Raw genomic sequence first — 12,993 nt, 5'->3', positions numbered from 1 at the left:
TGAAGGCTGGACAGTCACAGCCGCGACTGGCGCCACTGAGGGAGAGGAGGAAGAAGAATCTGGGGGTAAGAGTTCCGCCAAGATTAACTTATTCCTCCTGTCCCTCACAGCCGCATAGATCTGGCAGCCCGATGTCAAGTGGGCTACCCCCAGGCAAAGAACGCACTGAGTGTGGCCATCCGCTGGGACAGCTTATGGCCACACTCCGCACATTTTGAAAAAATGGCATTAGGGCCCTCGGCCATGATGAACAAGCACACACCCTAACACACACTTGTAAGGGGAAGGGAAAAACACTAATTTACTACTAAAAGTAAAAGAAAAACAGTTTAACTAAACTAAGGATCTATAACACACACACGCACTCAAATCGCTAGAATTTGAACCAGAAAATTCCTAAAATCCTCTCACCTAAAAATGCCAAGAGCTCGTCCCTTATGCTTCAGAAGCCACGGCAAACGAGATCTGAGGACTGGTGGGAGGCAGCAGAGTATTGTGGGTAATGGGGAGGAGCAGAGAGCTCGGATCTTTATCTTGGAAAGCTGCTGGCTTGGATCCAGGTCACAGGTTGCTGATCAAATGAAGTTAACTACTTCAGATCACATTTTTACATGTAACTGCTGCCTGTACAATCCACTAAGTTGCATGTGGGCTTTTTTTAGTAACTTCTACCTTTGTAAGATCTGAGAATGTATAAATATATGTACAGTATGTGTAACTACTGTATGTGTATAAATGTAACTAGAAATGTAACTACTCTGTGTTTAACTGGAACCAAGTAGAATGCAAAGTAAACAAGTGGAACTTTTCTACCTGGTCCTCCGCGGAAAATGGGTATTACCCATTCGGGCTTTCCTGGTAAACAAAAGACAGATAGACAGAGATAGATAGATAAATAATGTGGAATTTTCAACAGTACTACTACTCTCCATAATCATTAAGGGCAGATCAACACTTTAAAGTCTGGCTAACCGCAACATCCAGAATATAATAAGTAACACTTTAAAGAGCTGATACTGGATGAATAGCATGTCAGTCAGCAAATCTGAGCCTACAGTTAAATTTGACACTGGAAATTGTAGACTTAGGGAGAAGCTTAGCACAGACTCAGTCCTGAGAGATAGATGTATGTAGGTACGACCTACTGGCAAATACAACTCCCTCAAAACAGTGACACTTGTGAAGCCAGTGAAGGATAAAGATAGTTTAAGATGGAACATGGACACTGGTAATGTTGATCTTTCAACCATCACAAATCTTGTCTCCATAATCAAATTTTCAAATGGTCCTGCATACTTGTACAAACTGAACTAAATCAAACCAGAGAGGTTAAACCAGCAAAGTAAATAATTTATGCCAAGTGTGACACTGCCAGCCCAGCTATTTGAAATTTTGTAAATAATCATATGCCATTTGTGACTATTAATATGATTCATATGCTCGTCTTACAAATGTAATATGTTATGTGGATATAAAACTACTGGTACAGAAGTGCGTGCTGAACTGTATGTTATGTACTGAACTTCAAAATGTAACCACAGTGTACCCTACTGAAAAAGAACAGAAATGTATATAAACTATATACCTGTGCAAATTTATGTTTTAATAGTATAAACTGGAACATACAGAGTTAACTTGCAAAACTCTAAGAAAATAAGTTGGAATCGAAGTGTTTTACGATTGTGTGTTTATCTCTCAATTTCAGTGAAGGAGACAGGATGCCTAGAGCTATAAGTTTCTTTCTACTGTCTTGAAATAGAAATAATTACTAGGTTTAAAATGTAAAGTGTTTTTATTGCTCTGTGACTTCCTAGCAGCTGCACATCTGAGAGATGAGTATTTGTAACAGAGATGTTAGTATCTGGTTAGCCTGGGAACTGAAGGCAGGTGACAGAGTGATATCATCCCAGCTAACCCAGCAGTAATGTGTATTATTAATTTAAGGACTATCTCAGAGAGTGATTGTGCACATTTTGTATCTAGTCTAGAAACATCCACTCATCATCAGCGCTACATTTGCCTTGCTCTGTAAGTGTTTCTTTTAGAGACAGCTAGGAATACAATAAAGATTAGTTTAGATGGTTTCTGCATTTATTTGAGACGGTTTGAGATGGTTTTAAAATATTTCCTGTGAATCTGAACTCTTGTTATGATGCTGTTTGAGTATGGTCTTGTTCTTTTATTATTAAATATATTTAATCCTTTTAATTGTGGCTGGTTTGTTTAGAGATATTTAAGCTCTTAAGAGTACTTGCATATGTATTTGGAGACGCTGTCTAGGCCACTCCAATAGCCTTAGTCTTGGTCACACTTACCATTCGGATAACAGTAACATTACACAGTAGATTGGACACCCTTTCATAAGGGTCTTATAGTAGCTGATAAGTAAGGGTGGCTTGTGGCAGCTGATACTACCTTATAGTCTGGGCAGAAGGGGGCATGGCTAGTAAACCTGTGCCAGCCTTTCCCAGGGAGGGGTGTGTGTGTGTCAGCTACTTGGGCAGGGACACGAAGCACTGGTTGGACAGAGAGACTGCTGGAGGTCTTAGCTTGGCCATTCAGCTGAGATCTTAACCCTATAGCTGTGCCAGTGGGGAGTCTTATTGGGGATCTGGAGAAAGAGCCAAAAACCAGCCCCAAACTGACTGTGATCTCCGTGTGCTCTTAAGGGAAATTGTACTTTATTGTGTGTGTACTTGTCATCCTCCCAATGTGTACCCTCACTGGTGCTAATGGTGAGGATTACGGCGCCTTTATTACTGGGCCAGTGCAGGGGCATCACACAAAGTATAGCTTGTTCAGTCAGAGCAACCTTTCCAAATATTTGTATTCTTGTAGTCCAGGTTAAATGGGCTCTTGTCTGGTCCAAACATTAAAATATTCCATTTGTTATACAGATGGACAGCTTTGAGGGTAATTAACCAATTATGGTGATTTACAGGATATTTGGTATACATAAATTGTATACAATACAGTCTGAATATAGACCTCATAAAATGTTAAGACAAAATTTTATATCTTTACTATACAAAGAAGCTTAAACAACAACATATAGTGAGAGACACACAATACAATATCTGCCAGAAATGAGGACTTATACCTGCAAAAGAGAAGAAATAAAGAAGTTATGTACTCACCATAACGTTCCATCTGAGTAGTTAGACTTCATTCTTCTGCACATATGGGTATTCGGATCCGATTCAGATCAGAGCCGGCAAAACTTTTACAAGCATCAGCTCCGAGCTCCAAGCTCTTCCCCTACCTATAATATATCACTTCCTCCTGACTAACCCCAAATCGAGTTTGCTGTCACTAACTAGCCACGTAACCCACAATCCAAACAGGATAAGACCTGAATAGTGAGGGAGATGGAGGGAGGGAAGGTGCAGAAGAATGAAGTCTAACTACTCAGATGGAACGTTACTTCTTTATCTGAAGTAGCCAACTTCATTCTTTCTGCACATATGGGACAGAGTTCCCCAGCTACTAGTATGCCTGGGAGGCCCTTATGGAAGGATATTTCTGAGCACCGCAGAGCCAGAGGATGCTCTCCCTCTAGAAATCAAATCTAATTTATAATGAGAGATAAATGTATGCGAATTGGCCCACTTGGCTGCCACACAGATATCATCTAAAGGTACTTTTGACCTGAAAGCTGCAGAAGTGGCCATCGATCTAGTGGAATGAGCCTTCAGTAAGCCAGGAGGAGATAAGCCTTTGTCCTTGTATACTTGTGCAATACAAACAGTGATCCACCTTGCTAAGGACACTTTCGAAACTGCTTTGCCCAAACATGGTTTTGAAAATGAGACAAACAGTTGATCTGACTTTCAGTAGGGTTTAGTCCTATGAAGGTAAAATCGAAGCTGTCTATGGACATCCAATAAATGGAGTCTATATTCACCTTTATTTTGGAAATTTGGGAAGAAGACTGGCAAATTTATAGATTGGTTAATATTGGCTGCTGAGGACACCTTGGGAAGGAAGGAGGGGTTTGTATGCAGCGAAACCCTGTCCTTGTGAAAAATCAAATAGGGGGGCACGGAGGATAAGGCCTGTAACTCTGAAACCCTTTTAGCTGAGGTGATGGCAACCAGGAATGCCATCTTCCAAGACAAGAATTTCATAGGGATTGAACCGGCAGGTTCGAAAGGTGGAGAGGTCAATGCTTGAAGGACTAAAGTCAGATCCCAGGGAGGAATTGTCTAACTGGAGGTCGCAAGAGAAAGGTGCCCTTCAGGAACGCTTTACACAATTTGGCAGAGGCCAGACCAACCTTATTTTCGCTTACATGGGAAATTAGAGATGGAAGCCAGTTGAACCTTGATGGTGGAAGACATTGCGCCCGACTGAAAGAGACCAGCCAAAAAATCTAAAACCACTGGAATGGGGGCTGTAAAAGGGTTCTGATTGCGTTGAGAGGCCCAAATGGAAAAATGTCTCCACTTGCTACTGTAGAGTTTCCTAGTGGAGGCTTTGAGAGATGCTACCAGAATGTTCTTAACAGGGGATGAACGTCCGGGAGTCCTGATGATCATAGGAACTGGAGCAGCCACGCCGTCAGCTTGAGACTGTCCAGGTTGGGCAGGGGCAAGCCCGTTGGATGAGCAAGTAGATCCGGGCATGGATCTAGAGTTCATGAAGGAGCCAAAAGGTGAGACCATAGGAAGGGAAACCACACTTGGCGAGGCCAGAAGGGAGCTATGAGAATGACTTTGCACTGCAACTGGCAAGCTTTCTGAAGGAACTTCGGTATCAGAGGTAACGGGAGATAAGCATAATGTAACCCTGGAGGCCAAGCATGGACTAGAGCGTCCCTTGGGACATCCCTGGAGGGATCAGAGTGTAGAAGTTGCTGCACTTCGTGTTGGAAGAAGACGCGAAGAGGTTGCAGCAAGGTTGACCCCATATGAGGAAGATTCTCTTCGCCACTGATGGATTTAGAGACCACTCGTAAGGCAGAAGGATTGCCCAGCTTAGATTGTCCACTAAAATGTTGGAGCATCCCGGGATATGCGTTGCTATCAGAAACCGGTTGGTGGATATGGCCCACTCCCCCAAACTCTCATGGCCTCGCGACAAAGAGGGTAGGATCAGGTCCCTCCCTGCTTGTTGATATACCAGACTACTGACATGTTGTCTGATTGAATGGCCACTGTCCCTGGAGGTATGACAGATGGAAGGCTTTCAACGCTAAAAGCACTGCCCTCATTCTCCAGGACACTGATGTGTAGCTTGGACTCTAGTAGGGACCACGTACCTTGGACTGTTCTTCCCAGGAAGTGCCCCCCCCCCACCTGAGCTGGGAGGCGTCCGTGGTCACCGTAGCTTGGGCCAGCGAGGCTAGAAAGCTGCGCCCCGTAAGTATGTCTGATGACTGAAGCCACCACTGGAGTGACATTTTGCATGTCCGGTTGATTCGGAAAGTCATCGGGAGGTCTAGCCAGGACCATTGAACTGCTAGATTCCACTGAAGGGTTCTCATATGAAAACATGCAAGAGGGAGAATGGAAATGGAGGCTGCCATTGAACCCAAAGCCCTGAGAACATCGCCTGTTGTGACTACAGAGTGCTTTGAGATAGCAGACACGTGGAGTCTGAGATTTTCTAGCCTTTCCGGGGTGAGAAAGATCTTTGACTGAATAGTATCCAACCGTGCCCAGAGGAAATCTATGACCTGAACCGGTCTAGCCAGGACCATTGAACTGCTAGATTCCACTGAAGGGTTCTCATGAAAATGTGCAAGAGGGAGAATGGAAATGGAGGCTGCCATCGAACCCAAAGCCCTGAGAACATCGCCTGTCGTGACTACAGAGTGCTTTGAGATAGCCGACACGTGGAGTCTGAGATTTTCTAGCCTTTCCGGGGTGAGAAAGATCTTTGACTGAATAGTATCCAACTGTGCCCAGAGGAAATCTATGACCTGAACCGGAGCCAGGTGGGACTTGTTGAGGTTGATCGTGATGCCTAACTTGTGAGACAGACCGAGAAAGTAGTGTAGGGCCTGGCACAAGAGACGTTTGGTGGATGCAGCGAAGAGCCAGTCGTCTAAGTAGGGGAATACATGAATGCCCTGAAGTCTCAGGTGAGCCGCTACGACTGCCATTACCTTGGTGAACACCCTGGGGGCTGTGGTGAGACCAAAGGGTAGGGTTCTGAACTGAAAGTGACCGGCCTCTAGCCAGAAGTGCAGAAACATCCTGGAACTTCTGTGGACCTTGATATGATAGTAAGCGTCCTGGAGGTCTAACGAGCACATCCAGTCACATTCTCTTAGAAACGGTAGAATGGACTATAGAGTGACCATCCAGAATTTTTGTTTCTCTACTGACAGGTTGAGGATAGACAGGTCCAGTATGGGCCTGAGGTCCCCAGTCTTCTTTGGCACTAAAAAGAACCTGGAGTAGATCTGATCTGGGCTGGTCGGTGTGTGTGTGGGGGGGGGGGGGTTCGATGGCTCGTTTTTGTAACAGTTTCGAAACCTGTAAAGCTGCCGACTCCCTGTGATTGGGTGGAACATCTGGGAGGCATGTTGGAGTTATGGGAGACGATATGAATGGGATAGAATAGCCTCTGGATATGATGTTTAACACCCAGCGGTCTGTAGTAATTGACTCCCATGCCGCTGGATGTAAGGAGAATCTTCGAATCTTCCCCCAACTGCCTCCAGAGTACAGCAGTCAGGCAGAGTTGCTGTGCGGGCCTGTCAGAAAAGGGTTCCCTAGACCCGAAGTTTCTGGGATCCCCTCTGCCTCTGGGACGGCATCGGTCTTGTCCCTCTCTGCCTCTGGGGGACAAATAGTCCTGAGTGTCGCAGAAAAACTGATTTCCGGAACCACATCTTCTTTTGCCCCTTGTGGTTTCTGGAATAGGATCTCTGGGGGTTAGAGAAGCGGATTCCGATGGCAAACAAAAGTCTTTCCATCCTTCTCACTCTGGGTGAGCATGTCGCGTACTGTCTTCCCAAAGAGGGATGATCCATCGAAAGGGGCGTTAATGAAAGACGCCTTAAAGGGGTCCGCAAATTGACACAGTCTGATCTAGGTGTGTCGCCTCAAGGCAATGCCTGTACCAGCAGCTCTAGCGGCTCCCTCCGTAGCATGGGATGTATTTGTCACTGATTTCAGTGTAGTCATCTTCGCAGTAAAGGACTGCTTGTCCTGCTGTGACAGAGACTCCGGGGGCGACTCAGTTAGTTCCGTTATAAGATCACGCTGCAGTCGGGAAACATGTGCCAAGTAATTCAGCGCACGGATAGAAAAAGTCGCTGACTAGTACATACGTTTCCCGAAACAATCCATCGACCTGGAGTCCTTGTCTGGTGGATGGACCGAGGAACTCTCCTGTGCCAGTTCCTTCTTTGTGGCAGCTGCAACCACCAAAGCATCCACAGGGGCTCCTTTGGACCATGCCTGCCTATCTGACGGCAGGGAAAGAATTTTGTCCGGTCTTTTGGGTATAGGCTCCACGGTGTCAGGATCCTTCCATGCTCTAGTGGTGATGAGGTCCACCAAATGGTTGGCTGGTAGGGAAACACAGGAAGTAGATGGGCCCATGCCAAAGGCCTCCAGAAACACGGACTCATTCGCAGAGGATTTGGGGGCTGACCAACCTCCTCTTTGGTGGAGGATCTCCATAATGTCTCTGAAGGAGACGTCCTCGGGAGGTGATCTGGGGGAACCCTCTCCACCTAAGTCCGAATCAGTGGTAATGGACTCAGGGGAGTCCAAGTGCCTCCTTTTACACTTGCGTTTACGAGGTTCCTCTCCAGAAAGTCCCACTGAAGAGGACTCGTAAGCCTCCAGGGGTTCCCTGAGGGGAACAACTTGGGGTTGCTTTGGCACAGGCTGTCCCAGAGACAGGGTGAGGGGAGCAGAATCCGAAAACAGTGAGGTCTGGGAAGGATCCGAGTAAGTGAGCTGTGGTCTCAACCACTGGGAGAGAACCCTTTCCACTGCCCCGAATGCCGATGGAGAGCCCACCTCCGTAACCCGTAAGGCTGAGGCCCTCCCCGGGTCTGAAGCAGGGATCAGTGCCGAAGGCAGGGTAGTCTGGGCACCAAGGATGGGGATCTGAAAGAGAATGACCTAGACACTCGGGTCCGACTCCCTGACCACAGCCCCGAGAGTCTCCTGGATCCGAAATCGGATCCGAGGAACTCAAGGTGACGGCCGGCGTCGAGGAAAACAGGAACTGTCCACGCCGAACCAACAGCTCCAAAGGGCCTCGGATCAGAGAACCCCAAAGCGTCGGGTCGGATCAGGGAAGGACAGATTGGGTGAAATAGAGTTGTAGAAGGACCCTCTCAGATGGGAGAGGGACCTGGTAAGACCCCCATCTGAATCTGATTCTGGATGGACCTCATCAGCCTGTCCATGTCAAAGTCGGAGACACTCCGAGTCGACCTTGAAGAAGAAGTGACCAAAGCGGGTCTTGGCTGGATCTGAGGGGAGTGCCTCGGCTCAGAGGGCTCCATCGGCTCCGGCGAGAAACAGGGAGAGTGGAGCCGAGGAGAACGGGACCTGGGGACTTTAGAAGAGGGGCTGGAGAAAGACTCCCTGTCGGGGGATCTTTTTCTGGGCCTGTCCCTCTCTTTGTGGCGCTTCTCCCTCTCTCTCTTGTCCCTACCTTTCTGGGACGAATCTGAGGCTGCAGGATGAGCGGGAGATTGAGTCCCTGCCTGCAAGAAGTCACTGGCTGGAGCGGAGACCGAGGCAGACTCTAGGGCAGAAGCTGGCAGCAGACCCTTGGCCACGAGCTTAGCCCGGCGGTCTTTCAAGGCCCTGGGGTTAAAACCCGCACAAATGTCGCAGGAGGCTGACAAATGGGAGACCCCTAAACAAAGAACACACAGAGTGTGGTCATCGGCTGGTTAGAGCTTGTGACCACACACTGTGCATTTTTTAAAAAGAACTTTAGGCTGTTCAGCAATAAGGGCGGAACAGTAACCAAACCCTAAGGCCCACACACACACACAACAAGGGATGGGGCCTAGGCGGGAACTAAAACTACCAACAAGCTACACAGAAAAAAAACTTTTTTTTTTTTAACACGACGACCATGTGTGAAGGGGAGAGGAAAAGGGGAACAGGTACACACACACCAACTGTACTGAAAGAGAAACCTTACCACCTTCGCTTAGAGCTCAGAGACCATGATGCTAACTCGTAGAGCGGCAAACGATATCTGGGGTTAGTCAGGAGGAAGTGATATATTATAGGTAGGGGAGGAGCTTGGAGCTCGGCGCTGATGCTTGTAAAAGTTTTGCCGGCTCAGATCCGAATACCCATATGTGCAGAAAGAATGAAGTTAACTACTTCAGATATATAAGCTCTCATGATTTTTTGTTGTTTTTAGAACTACAAAAATAATGATCAGTGAAAATATTAATGTTGTTGTGTCTTAGGGCTTTTCCTGGTTAGGGGTCGCCACAGCGGAACTCCGGTCCGCTAATGATTGGTAGTTGATTTTTACGTGCCGAGCTACCAGCCCTGATGCACAACCTTCAACGAAGGTACGCCCATTCGCGCATGTCTTCACGCAGAAGACGCTCTAGCTGAGAATCGAACCGGACAGCGTCTTACTGTGAGGCGACAACGCTACCGCAGCTCCACCACCGCGTGCTGAATAGTAATGACATCCTGCAAGAGTATGGAAATTTATTCATAAACTTATGGACCTTACCAGAACAAGTGTGTCATTATAAAACAATTAAACCGAACAGAAAAATAGGATTACTACTGCAAAGAAAGCTATGACTTGCATCAGTCTACAAGATCTGAACAAACTAAAAAAACAGTATCCACTGCTTACATTAAAAAGTGGTCTCAAGACTGTCAAATACTAAGTTTGTTTAAGTACTGGATGCTAACCAAGGAGTTCGACAAATAATGGCATATTAAATGTGGAAGATACAGATTCCTTAGACTTATAGTTTGTATTTCATAACACCAGGGGTACTCAAAATTGGAGTTCAAGTTGCTAAAGTTTTGGAAGCTGTTGTAAACATAAATGACATGCCAGTGTTCTGTCAGACACAACAATGTAACTAACCTGGCATGACTAAGTAAAAGAAACTGTAAAATCAGAATGACAAGTCAAATACATGGATCATATTCTAATGTCATGGGGTCTGATACCTGATTTAGAAAAAAAGTCTTGAGAAGCTATGCAAATGCAAAGATGAGAATGGAAATGGGAATTGCACAATGTTCTAATAATTACACAGTATCTTCTTAAAAAAGTGTGCACTTGATATCTGTGATAAAAATGCCTAGACGAAATTTGTTAGAACAACATGTATTAAGGGAAGGGAGCTATGAACAGGAAAAATAGTTTTGAAATGCTCAAAAAGTAGATAAAGATGGTCCTAACTTAATGAAACATGATGTGAATAAGCCAGAGGAGTTGCAAGTAGTGAAGTTTGGGTAGAAAAAAAAACAAAACCTTACAAAACACATTCAAAACATCTTTCTACAAGGCATCTCAAAGACTGGCGAGAAAGTTAATTTACACAAGTATAACCCTGAAAATGATACAAGGACAAGACAAGGAACTACATACAGCTTTATATGCTGAGCTAAGTATGAATAACGCTAGAAGAGGAAAGTACAGCTGGGTAAAATCTTACCATAATACATACATGCATACAAATGTTTCAAGTATGGGCATTAAAGCCCTTCTAGCTTGCCAATATGCCAAAAACACTCCATTATTTCCCATAATAAATGTCCAGGCTGTTCTTAAAAATATCTAAACTAGTACTTGCTTTAATGTATTTTGGTAGTCTATTCCAAGCATCAGCTACTCTGTCAGAGAACCAATTAGTACACTTCTCATTCCTATAGAATCTTCTACATAGGTTATCTGATGATTCTCTAGTACTTTTTGATAACCCCAAACATTCCCAGAGGTAGTTTTCCCTAAATGCCCTATATACCTGAATAAGATCTCCTCTTAAATATCTGTAAGAGACACTGTACAAGTTCAGATATTTTAGTCTTTCATAATAACTTAGATTTTCACATCCATGGATGCGCTTATTTATTTCCACTGTATTCTTTCCAGTTTATTAAGGCTTATTTTCCTATAGGGTTTCCATATTGTTATTCCATACTCAAGATTGGGTCTAATGTAACTAAAACAATGACTTCATTAGGTTTGATTTCCTAGACTTTATAAATCTTTTTATACAACCTATAGTTCTATAACTATCATTAGCCAATTGGTTGATATGATTAGAAAAACTCATAGCAGAATCTACCCATATACCCAGGTCTTTAAATGAGTCTACAGTTTCAATCACTGTGTGCTGTATTAAATATTCACCTTTCAGTTTATGTCTCCCAAATCCCATATGTTTAGTTTTTGATGTATTTATCAACATATTATTCTCCTGTGCCCAAATGGTCAATTTAGTCAAATTATTTTGCAGACATGCCTTATCTGTAACACTTGTAATCAGTTTACCCAATTTCAGGTTGGCAGCATATAGACTGTAGAACACCTCAGATGAAAAAGTAAGGTCTGAAAGATACAATCTAAACAAGTAAGGGCCTAGTACAGAGCCCTGTGGGACACCTTGACTGCAACCAAGGATTTCACTTGTCCAGTTGGTGTGTGATACTTGCCATGTCTTATTTGTAAGCCATGCAGCTATCTATCAACAGTACATCAATACCTAGTTGTGCTAATTTATTGATCAGTGTTTTGTGCATGACCCTGTCAAATGCTGAAGTTAAATCTACATAAATCACATCACAATTTTTCATTCATAGCTGTTATTATATTGTTATAGAAAAAGAAATTATGTACCTACCATAACGTTCCATGTTAGTCGTCGTCTTCTTGCCTTCTTTCTTGCTGGTTGGGTTCGGAGCCGATCTTCGACTCCGACTCGGCCATCTTCAAAAGCTCAAGAGCTGCTTACTGGCTCGAGGCCTCCCTATATCTCATGATGCCTGGCGCTAGATACCCAGATCTCGTTTGGTAAATCTAACTGCAGACATAATAATAAAGAAATTCTATCCTAGAATGCATAAATCCTACTGGAGAGAGTACTAGTCAGGAAGAAATAGCCAGAGAAGACTCAGCCAGTAAAAAATCAAGAACAACTCTTCTCGGTCCACTAGGATAGGGGGTGGAGGGTGGGACACAAGAAAGAAGGCGAGAAGAAGACAACTAACATGGAACGCTATGGTAGGTACATAACTTCTTTATGCCAAGTTGTCTATCTCGCCTTCATTCTTGCTGGTTGGGACAGCGTCCCTAGCACCTAAAATCCTGGGTGGCTCATTGGAAAAGACTCTTCAGAACAGTGGAACCAAAATCAGCTCTGCTCCTGGAAACCAAATCCAACTTGTAATGCGAAATGAAGGTATGTGGGTTGGCCCATGTAGCCACAAGCACAAATAGATTCCATGGGCAACCTAGCCTGAAAGGCCACCGAAGAAGCTAAAGCTCTGGTGGAGTGATCTTTTGGTTTAACTGGCAATTCTTTATTTCGGAGTTGATTTATGAATGTGATGATGAAGTCAACCACCTGGATAAGATTACCTTGGAGACCGGAAGACCTTGTTTACCCACTACATAAGACAGGAAAAGTTGATCTGATTTTCTAATGTCTTTGGTTCTATGCAAATAAAAGCGTAGCTGCCTGTGAACATCTAACTGATGCAACTTCTATTCTGCCCTGTTGGAGTGGTTAGGGAAAAACACAGGAAGGTCTATGGACTGATTCAAGTTACTCTCTGAAGAGACCTTAGGAAGGAAGGACGGATTAGTCCTAAGAGCAACCCTGTCATTGTGGAACACGAGGTATGGGGGACGGATAGAAAGAGCCTGTAGTTCCGAAACTCTTTTGGCTGAAGTAATAGCTACCAGAAATAGGGTTTCCCAAGATAAGAACTTCAATGAACAAGAAGCTGCAGGTTCGAAAGGGGGCAAAATTAGAGAAGCTAAAATCAAATTTAGATCCCACGGTGGTGGAGGATC

The 12,993-nt window shown here is 44.6% G+C and overlaps 1 protein-coding gene across 5 annotated transcripts in view; it reads right to left on the bottom strand.

Annotated features, from left to right (window-relative positions):
- The window catches only part of PBK (PDZ binding kinase), a 1,262,077-nt gene that overhangs the window by 1,165,850 nt on the left and 83,234 nt on the right, over window positions 1-12,993 (bottom strand). The window lies entirely within an intron of this gene.

This window comes from Protopterus annectens, chromosome 2.part1 (genome assembly GCF_019279795.1).
Source record: "Protopterus annectens isolate FY-2018-M chromosome 2.part1, PAN1.0, whole genome shotgun sequence".
NCBI lineage: Eukaryota > Metazoa > Chordata > Ceratodontiformes > Protopteridae > Protopterus > Protopterus annectens.
Note: the sequence above shows the minus strand (reverse complement) of the source record. Positions and strands in the feature narration are given on the sequence as shown.